This window comes from Periplaneta americana, chromosome 12 (genome assembly GCF_040183065.1).
Source record: "Periplaneta americana isolate PAMFEO1 chromosome 12, P.americana_PAMFEO1_priV1, whole genome shotgun sequence".
Lineage (NCBI taxonomy): Eukaryota > Metazoa > Arthropoda > Insecta > Blattodea > Blattidae > Periplaneta > Periplaneta americana.
In genome coordinates this window covers 17,577,230-17,587,655 of record NC_091128.1, presented here as the reverse complement: position 1 = coordinate 17,587,655, position 10,426 = coordinate 17,577,230, and the positions used below count along the sequence as shown (strand labels likewise).

General features: G+C 38.2%; 1 protein-coding gene and 1 long non-coding RNA gene across 2 annotated transcripts in view; one reads left to right on the top strand and one right to left on the bottom strand.

Annotated features, from left to right (window-relative positions):
* The window catches only part of LOC138710199 (DNA polymerase alpha catalytic subunit-like), a 558,528-nt gene that overhangs the window by 375,057 nt on the left and 173,045 nt on the right, over window positions 1–10,426 (top strand). The window lies entirely within an intron of this gene.
* LOC138710198 (uncharacterized) lies at window positions 3,640–5,286 on the bottom strand. The gene is made up of 2 exons (XR_011335155.1): window positions 5,204–5,286; window positions 3,640–3,842 (listed from the first exon to the last, which is right to left on the bottom strand). It is a non-coding gene; the product is annotated as an uncharacterized lncRNA (long non-coding RNA).

The following is a 10,426-nucleotide window of genomic DNA, read 5'->3' as shown; positions in this document are numbered from 1 at the left end:
AGATCTGTGTTTGTAACTGGTGTTGCCTAAACTCCAAAAGACACATACTATTTTGTAGTCGTTAAAATCTACATATTTCCACACATTCGAATATACAAGCTATAAAAAAATCGGTATAAATTAATTTTAAGAATTAAGAGAATTGCCCATTCAAGACGTTATGGACAAGCAATAACTTAACTTGAATATTTCTCAAATCAAAAGCCTTGTATTCCTAGAGGTAAATAATCTTAAACCCTCACTTCCCTGCTACTGCACTGTGGACCAGGAATATTGCTGGAGTAATAGTTCATGTTATTTCAATTATTTTACCTAGACTGCACTCCATTTCTGAAATCTGTGGAGTAAATCGACGCATTTGGGAGGAGCCTACGACAAACAAATGGGCGGAGTCTATCAGTGCGGGAGTATATTGCGAGCTGCATCGGCTCACAGTCGCTATGGGGTAAGATGCGCATGACAGAAGGTGATAGGTAGAGGTGGCATTTTAGACTCTCGTCTTCAATCAATGTTTTCCCCCAGAGCGGTCATTGGACTGGCCCCCTCCACTCACCACTTGCGCAAAGGACTTGTTTCGGTTCCTATACTCTACAGATTCCAGAAACGGAGTATAGTACAGAAGATGAAAGCCACAAGGTCTAAACCTGTTGGTGAAACGTTTATTCCATTAATTCCGTTGAGTATCCCATCTTTGTCTGGTATTCTGATGTAACCTGATGCTCGAATGGGTTAGTTATAGGGTCCCACTCCATGGGCTGCATGTCATTCTCTGCGTCGATGTCTTCCAAATGCATGGGCTCCTGTTATTCCTACAAAATTTCGAAAATGTGGAATAATAGATGGTAAAATTATAATCGACGATGGAGTAGTTTTAAGGGCAATAAATTTCGTAATTTTGGCTCTCTTTAGAACAAAAATAAAGTGGAGTGTCCCATGTTGTACACTGACGCAATTAAATTAGTCTTATTCCTGAATGGGTGGATTCTAGCTATTAAAGATTTAAAGTTCACTTTCTATGAAAATTATCTCTGTCGCAAGGTAGATGTCTCTGTAGACCTACAATACTTACTTACTTACTGGTTTTTAAGGAACCCGGAGGTTCAATTCCGCCCTCACATAAGCCCGCCATTGGTCCCTATCCTGAGCAAGATTAATCCAGCCTCTATCATCACATCCCACCTGCCTCAAATCCATTTTAATATTATCCTCCCATCTACATCTCGGGCTCCCCAGAGGTCTTTTTCCCTCTGGCCTCCCAACTAACACTCTATATGCATTTCTGAATTCGCCCATACGTGCTACATGCCCTGCCCATCTTAAACGTCTGGATTTAATGTTCCTAATTATATCAGGTGAAGAATGCAATGCGTGCAGTTCTGTGTTGTGTAACTTTCTCCATTCTCCTGTAACTTCATCCCTCTTAGCCCTAGATATTTTCCTAAGCACCTTATTCTCAAACATCCTTAACCTATGTTCCTCTCTCAAAGTGAGAGTCCAAGTTTCACAACCATACAGAACAACCGGTAATATAACTGTTTTATAAATCCTAACTTTAAGATTCTTTCACAACAGACTGGATGATAAAAGCTTTTCAACCGAATAGGCCTAATAACAGGCATTTCCCATATTTATTCTGTGTTTAATTTCCTCCCGAGTATCATTTATATTTGTTACTGTTGCTCCCAGGTATTTGAATTTTTCCACCTCTTCAAAGGATAAATTTCCAATTTGCATATTTCCATTTCGTAAAATATTCTCGTCACGAGATATAATCATATAACTTACTTTGTCTTTTCGGGATTTACGTCCAAACCTATCTCTTTACTTGCTTCAAGTAAAATTCCCTTTTTTTTTCCTAATCGTTTGTGGATTTTCTCCTAACATATTCACGTCATCCGCATAGACAAGCAGCTGATGTAATCCGTTCAATTCCAAACCCTGCCTGTTATCCTGGACTTTCCTATTGGCATACTCTATAGCAAAGTTAAAAAGTAAAGGTGATAGTGCATATCCTTGCTTCAGCCCATAGTGAATTGGAAACGCATCTGACAGAATCTGACCTATACGGACTCTGCTGTACGTTTCACTGAGACATATTTTAATTAATCGAACTAGTTTCTTGGGAATACCGAATTCAATAAGAATATCATATAAAACTTCTCTCTTAACCGAGTCATATGCCTTTTTGAAATCTATGAACAACTGATGCACTGTACCCTTATACTCCCATTTTTCTCCATTATCTGTCGAATACAAAATATCTGATCAATAGTTGATCTATTACGCCTAAAACCACACTGATGATCCCCAATAATTTCATCTACATATGGAGTTAATCTTCTCAAAAGAATATTGGACAAAATTTTGTACGACGTCAACAAAAGTGATATTCCTCGAAAGTTATTACAGCTAGTCTTGTCCCCCTGATAGGTACGATTATGGACTCCTTCCATTGTTCTGGCACAATTTCCTTTTCCCAAATAGCAAGTACAAGCTTATAAATTTCGTTACATAATGCGCCTCCACCCTCTTGTATTAATTCTGCTGGAATTTTATCGATACCTGGAGACTTATAATTTTTCAGATTTTTTATCGAAATTTCGACTTCAGAAAGTGTGGGTTCGGGTATAAATGGCTCAGCAGTTTGTATTTCAATTTCGTCCTGATCATTTGTACTTTGCCTATGTATATTTCGTAGTTGCCCAAAATAGTTTTTCTATCTGTTCAGGATTGAATGAGAGTTTCATCCTTGATCACGTTTATCCTTGCCAGTACCAAATCTCAAAACCTTATTCCTTTGCTGTGGTCGTGCCAGAGAATCAGTCCCATTCCGAGGCTTATTTGAAGGTTTCGTAACAAGCTGCTTTTTACGGTGATGGGTTGTTAGCCCTTCGCCCAACCCCCCCGCTGGAGGACCACCCCTCATCGGCTGTCCGCTTATTCAATATATTCACAACTAACCTCCATATCTGGAGGCTGTCTCCTCGATCCGCAACCTGAGAACGCGCCATGCCGGTAGACCTACAATACTGCAAGAAACTTGGATGATCTAATCAGTGAATTACATGTAGATCCCTGGAATTGTTTCGAAAATTCTGAAAGACTTGTAAATGCCGCCTAAAAAATTTTCGGAATGCTTGGAATGTAATTTAACACAGCTAGTGATAACCGGCGTAGATGGAGTAGGGAAAGGGACACAAGTGTTGGGGATGTGAGTTTGATTATACTTCGGTTAATTGATTATATGTGCATATATTTTTTCTTTCCATGCTCTGGGGGACAGTGCCGAAAATGCAGTACACAGTGCAGCTTTCCACATTCGACCGTGGAAACACAAAATGTATGAACTTTTTTTTTTCCGGCAGCTTATAAGTCTGTTATATAACGAGGTCACTCAGCGTCGAATGAATTGGTGGAATGGAGATGATATTGTTATGCGACCGTCAACTTAGGTCGGATGACTTGCTGAACGGATGATTACTGCGTTCGACTGCCGCTCACACTTAGGCTTATCAGGATTTCTGACATCACCATTACACGTATAATGTAAAAGAAACTATTTTACTGAAAGAGCTGGGACTCTCAGTATATCATAGGAAAACTACATGATTACTGAACTCAGGTTCTAGACTGAATTAGTTATGAATGAAACTATGCTCGATTTATTAAATATATACAAATATACATAACAAGTTACTTACAATAGTATATCTCTTGTCTCTGCCGACGCCATTACGACTTGGTCCTCGATCCCTGCCCGACCGTGTCACCATCCGACTGTATCCTCTCACCATCACTTTTTATGTTCTCTTATCGGTCTCCCGAACGGGGTACCACCCACGCTATTGGACAGGTGAGATAGGCTTTAACCCCTTTTGATTATTCGTGCTTGAAGATATCGTCTTAATCAAACCTCTGTTACAAATAATTCGATTGATTGCAATACAGTGATAAGTCGCTTTAATGAGATTACGCGTAAGAAAAGAAATCGAACAATGCGTGATTTAATTTAACCAATTAAAATGCATGCTTTGTTCCACTGGACCATTGCGAATAGTCCAGCAGTAATTCGTGGCGTAAGAATACATTTATCGTAGGCAGTGATTTACCGCTCGCGCGACAAAACTCTTTAACGCTGGCTAAGCATCTATTTACTTCACAAGCTGGAATTGTATTACATTTCTGCTAAAGACCATGTATTCTGTTCCTGGACTGTTTCAGATTTGACACCCCACAGGAAATCATGCTACAGGGCGTTCTTATGCCCTGAGGCATAACAATGCCCAGGGGCGTATTTTGCGGGCTACCGGCGGTAGCCCAAGGAAATTACAAAAGAAAAAGTTTATAATATAACATAATGTAATAATTTTGTATTATTAGTTTTACCATAGTAATTAAAATTAAAGTAATTGTTAGATATATTTTGTGTAATAATAGGGTCAGCGGTAGCCCAAACCCTTTAACCAGTATACGCCACTGAATGCCCCTTCATTTCAAAAAGAAGATGCCTCAATGGCACGTGCTTTTTCATTGAACTTGTTGTCTGGCCTAGTGATTGTGGATTAGATTCTGGAATACATTCACACACAAGCAACAGAGAGAGTTTACAGAGAGTTAATCTCGTGTCAGGGACTCTTTCTGCTCAGAAAGGCTTAAGGGGTATTTATTCCTTCGCCATTGGCTTTCACATGCACATCATGTATACTATGAATCTGGTGGTCGCTGAATTACATAGGCAGAGCGGAATCATTAATAACGTTCATTTAATGTATTCTAATTGGTTTTGGATTTTCCGTGTTAAACTTTGAGATACTGTATTCTATGATTTTGTGTTGATTCGGTTCGTTGCATGGCGCCAGCTATAACACTTATCAACTCTAGGTACAATAATAGATTTTGGATACTTCTTTTTCGTTACAATAAAATTTCACAATATGGGATATTATTAAGATAACATTATTTCTCTCTCTCTCACACTCATTCACTTTTATTTTTTCTGGCCCCGATATATATTCTTTTCTTCTCATGCATACCTCACACACACACACACACACACACACACACACACACACACACACACACACACACACACACACACACATTTTTTCTATGTAATTCACTCCATTCTTAAGCTAAAATGTTTATCCTAAAAGCATTCAAGTATTAACTCTGTTTTTTGTGTTGGATCCCTTTTCGTACATACAATATTCTCCTTCTGCTGACACATGCGGTTGAATCCCATGCTAGGCGCTGATAGTGTTCCAGCTGGCGAGTGACGTCACCTATCCTTCGTGGCTCCCGTTGCTCGTAAGCAACGGGAGCCACGAAGGAGCCGTTCATGTTACACCACCGGCGTCCGGCAGTACGTCTTGCATTCTCGAAGCCTAGAGTACATACAGTACATAAGTTCGAGTAGCACAATGATTAAATTAAGATAATCATTTACTCAACCACGAAAGAGTTTTAGTTATGAATGTCTAACTTCAATTTTCACATCAACTGTCTTTTCTTTAAATCATCACTTGAGATACGTTTGGATTTGAATATTTACACATATATATTAACCTTCAAGACAATAATATCCTTATGTTAAATTGATCCTAAGCTTAGAAACATATTATGTCATTGTTCAAAATGTTTCGAAATCTATATACATATTACATAACAGTTAACTCGATGAACAGAATTATTTATGATACAGTTATTTTAAGTTACAAAAGTAGAAGTAAATTTTACAAGTCCCATTTTGAACTTTGGCATCTCCAGGCGAGCTTCATGCCCAACTTAACATTATACAATATACTTAGGGTTTTTCTTGGAATGGACGATATCACGTCGAAGGTCGTTCAGATCCGATGACACAGGCTTCCTCAGTTTACTCTGGCTAGAATTGCGGCTGAGTAGCTGAAAATATTGTTACATCCGGGGAACAGAGAGTATAATTCTCGTCCCCATATTTTATTAGATCACTTTTTTTTTGCGACAACAATTAGATAATCTGTAATCCAATAGGTTAGTAAATATTTCTAGTTCGCAATCCGTAGCGAGGTGAAGTTGGTTGGCTCCTCTGTTCGGCTGTTTCATTACTCACACTGGGAGCATTAAATGAATTATGAGGAGAGTCGAACTCATGGTCTGGTTCAGCAGAATTGTGTGCCTGGGGAGGATCATCTGATCTCACTTTCCACGAGGCGAGAGGGATTTCGTCCTCGGACTCAAAATCTTCATCTCTTCCTACTCTTTCTCTTAATTCGCTTAGCGGTATATCATTTTCCGATGCCCACGCGTTTTCTTTCGCCGTTCCTGACATTTCACTGATTATTCCTTCACCTTGGGGTTCTCTGTTCGATTCCATTCCCAGGGGTCCTTCATCATTCTCCCAATAGTGCGTATACATACTTTCCGTATTATTTTTGGTAGGATGAATGTCGTCAACCTGACATCGGCACAACTTTAATCTATTTACACGAACTACTTGTGTTCTACCGTCTCCGTAGCGAATGCGGTAATTGACTTCATTTAGTATTTCTACTATCTCAACTGGGCTTGTCCATGGTTTAGCTAATTTCTTCGTTACTTCCTTTTTCAACACTGTGCTTTGTATGAATACTTTGTCTCCTAGCTCAGATGTTTGAAGTTTCACATTTCGCCTCGTGTTGTACTGTCTCGCTTGCGTTGTCTTACTTTGCTTTAACCGTTCTCTAACCACTTTGTAGGCCGTCTCTAGTTTCCTGGCTTGGCCAACTATAGGGTCGGATTCTATATTTTCTCTTGGAAATTTCGGACTCATATCAACTGGAAATGGCAGAGGCATTTCCTTGCCATACAAGAGAAAGAATGGGGAGTACCCGGTCACCGAGTGGGGTGTAATTCTGTACGCCTTCTGTACTATAGCTATCCACTTATTCCAATCTCTTTGGTCTTAACGCACAAAGTGAAACATCATTGCCGTGAACGTTTGATGACTGCGTTCAACTAGTCCATTCGCCATAGGATGATACGGATTTGTCTGTATTTTCTTTATGTGTAGCAATTTGCAAACTTCCTTGAACAATGTAGATAAAAAATTTCTGCCTTGATCAGTTAATACTTGTTTAGGGGTTCCATGACTAGCAACTATTTTTGTGACAAATTCCCTAGCTACAGTTTTCGCAGATTGGTCAGGTATCGGAATAGCTTCACTCCACTTCGTGAAGGCAACCATGAAAATCAATAGATAAAGGTTTCCGGAAGTGGTCTTTGGAAATGGACCAAGGATGTTCATGCTAACTAATTCAAAGGTTTCACCACTTCACCGAACTCCTGAAGAGGGCTACAGGATGTTTTCCTGTTTTTCTTTCCCAACATGACATGCAATTTGCAACATAATTTTCCACGTCTGATCTCATATCTAGCCAATAGAAACTTCGACTTAATAAGTCATAGGTCCACCTTTGACCTTGGTGTGCACCGATTGGTGAATCATGATATATTTTTAGTATAGTCAATCTCAATGGTATAGGTACTACCAAACAAGGTTCACGGTCATTTTGGATTCGAAACAAAATCCCATTGTCATCTAATTTAAACTGATTTGCGTCATTCAACCATTGTGCATATTGCGGTTCGGCAATTGTAGATTTCGAACGGATTGAGATTCCATCTTGTCGATCGTAACAAAGGGCACTGAATTCTAGATAGAGCATCTGCGTTCTGATGTTTTTTTCCTGGTTTGTACTGAATCTGAAAATTAAATTCAGAGAATCTGAGCGTCCATCGGAGCAGTCTCGAACTCGTCCATTCTGATGCCCAGAAACTTGCTGAGATGATAACATTTACTTCAACTCTGGCAGAGAATGTTAGTGCTAAAGTGCGTCGGCTAGATATTGCCAGGCTGAGTGATGATTTTAAACAGAATACATTTTCTTTTTGAGAAATCAGAGAGATTAAAGTTATAAGTGATTTAAAATTTGAATTTCTTAGATGTATAAAGGATGGATAAGGGATGACTATGGTATGAAAGGTGGATAAGAGCTGATTATCGAACAGTTTAAATATGGATGAGGGAGAAGAAATGAAGACAATACTGAAGGAGCTGGAGAGGTCCCATCTGTAGGAGAGTGCTGAAAGATCTATGGACAAAGAGAGAATAGTGTATATTGGAAGTCAATGAATGTGGAGTGTTTTAAAACCCTTTTATTACATATCTGTGCATGCGTGCATGTGTGATGTAGCCAATTTCTCTTTAATTTCCTGTCCAGTTTCAACATTATTGTTTCTTCACCTACTCTTTCTAGCACTGCTTCATTTCTTATTTTGTCTGCTGTCTCATACAAAGTCACATTCCACACAAAACTCTTCACTGGTCTCATAGTTCTTCTTTCAAAGTTTCGTAGAAAATGCTCCTTTTTCTATTAGAAACTTCCTTTGTCATTGCTATTCTCTTTTTGACTTCCTGGCAACAGCTCATGTTCCTATACCAAGTATCTGAAGCTGTCTACGTGTTACTGACTCATTTCGAATTCGCACATTTATCACCTTTATTTTTCTACCAGTAACCATGGTCTTCGTTAACTTCATCCCATACTGCTCTCAGCTCTCATTTAGCTCCATTAGCATATTCCTTATTATCATCTTCTTTTTCTACTAACAACGCCATGTCGTCAGCAAATCTTATGCACTTTATTCTTCCTCCTACTATCACCCCTTCTGAAAATAATTCTTCTCTAAATCCTCCAAGTAGATGTTAAACAGGAAGGTGATGAAGAGCTTTCTTGTCCTTACTGCACTTCCCTATGACATTTCTTAACCTATTCTAACTTTGACTCGCTGTTTCATATAAGGATCACTTAATAGCCTCCTCTCTTTCCTAATCACACCACTTTTCATCACGACTTGCATAAATTTATTCTAGTGCACTTTATTAAAAGCCTTTTCTACCACCACAGATATTACATACGTTTCTTTACTTTTTTTTCCAGATATATCTTGCTGATTGCAGTCCAGTTACATCTCTCGTACCTTTTCCTTTCCTGAAGCCAAATTTTTCCTCTTTCAACTTTCCTTCCTCTTAGAATATAAACATCGATTTAGTATTCGCAGGAGAATCTTTGCCAAGTGCGATATCAAGTTGATAGTCCTGAACTCATTACATTTTTGGGCATTATTTTTCTTTGGTACTGGCAGCATCACTGTCTCCGTGAAATCTTGAGGCCATTTGCCTTTCTCATATATTTCGTTACACAGTGATAGAAATTCTGAAAGTTGTCTATGATAAAAATTCTGAAAGTTGTCATCTCTCTTTTTTATGAATGGGGATAATAATATATGATAATTTCCTTTCATAAGGTTTATTGTTTTAAATTTTTAACAGATTTATATCCCTCAAGTCTGGGCCTTCAGTATCTTGGTCGTTGTTTTGTGCTTGATATTTAATAAACTTGTTTGGGGGTGAACAATTTAACATTTCGCTAAAGTGCTCCCTCCCTCTTGAAATTTCATTTATGCAGGTCAGCATATTTCCTTTCTTATCTTCAGTAGTTGGATATTATGGCTAATGATCTTTTTTCATTTTGAAATAATAGTGATAACGGGCTATTTTTGTAATAATCACAGATCGAAGTTTTCTATATATTGGCAGTAATATTTAATGTACATTTTGTTCATTATTTCTTGAATTACTTTGAGTGGTTAAAATCAAATGTAACCATCAAGGTTAGGTTGGAATATGGAATGGTTGGAAGAGAAAGAAAATTTAAAAAGGGAAGGAAAAAATTTTGTGTAGTTTTTAATGCGACTTCTATCTCACTATACTGTTATATTACTGTAAAATCTTATGATTATTTTTCATTGTGTAGTTTTTAATGGTTTTCACAATATCCTGTTGCATTACTGTATGCTATAAAGCATTATTGTTTTAATTACATGTGTTCTATAGAGCAGGGTGTCAGAGTTCAGATCTTCAGCTGTGTAGTGGCGGAGTGCAGACTGCTCTTCGAAATGAAGATTATGAGGAAGCAGCAGCCCATGTACATCGCTTTCTTTCAGTGGATCAACATCTTCTGAAACAGACTGTAGCTGAAGGTATGAATTTTTAACGTCGTAATGAACAGAAATTTAATGTAAAATGAAACAGTTGCTGATTCAAGAGATAGTTATTGTAACTGCTGGTAATCAAAAGTGCCAAAACCTACTGCACATATGAAGATATAACTGCTAGTGTTAGTGTATACAGTAGCTTAGATTTTTTATGTACTCTGTAGTCTATTGTTGCCACGTTATCAGAGAAGCTCTTTATATGCCATATGTTGAAAGATTACCTTGATGGTGAAATGATAGCTAAGGATGATGAATAGAAGTGAATTTTAATATAGACGACAAGCAACGGGTAAATTTTGCCTGGAGATCTCTCATTCAGGGACAGGCTTCTTTCACTTGTTAAACTCTG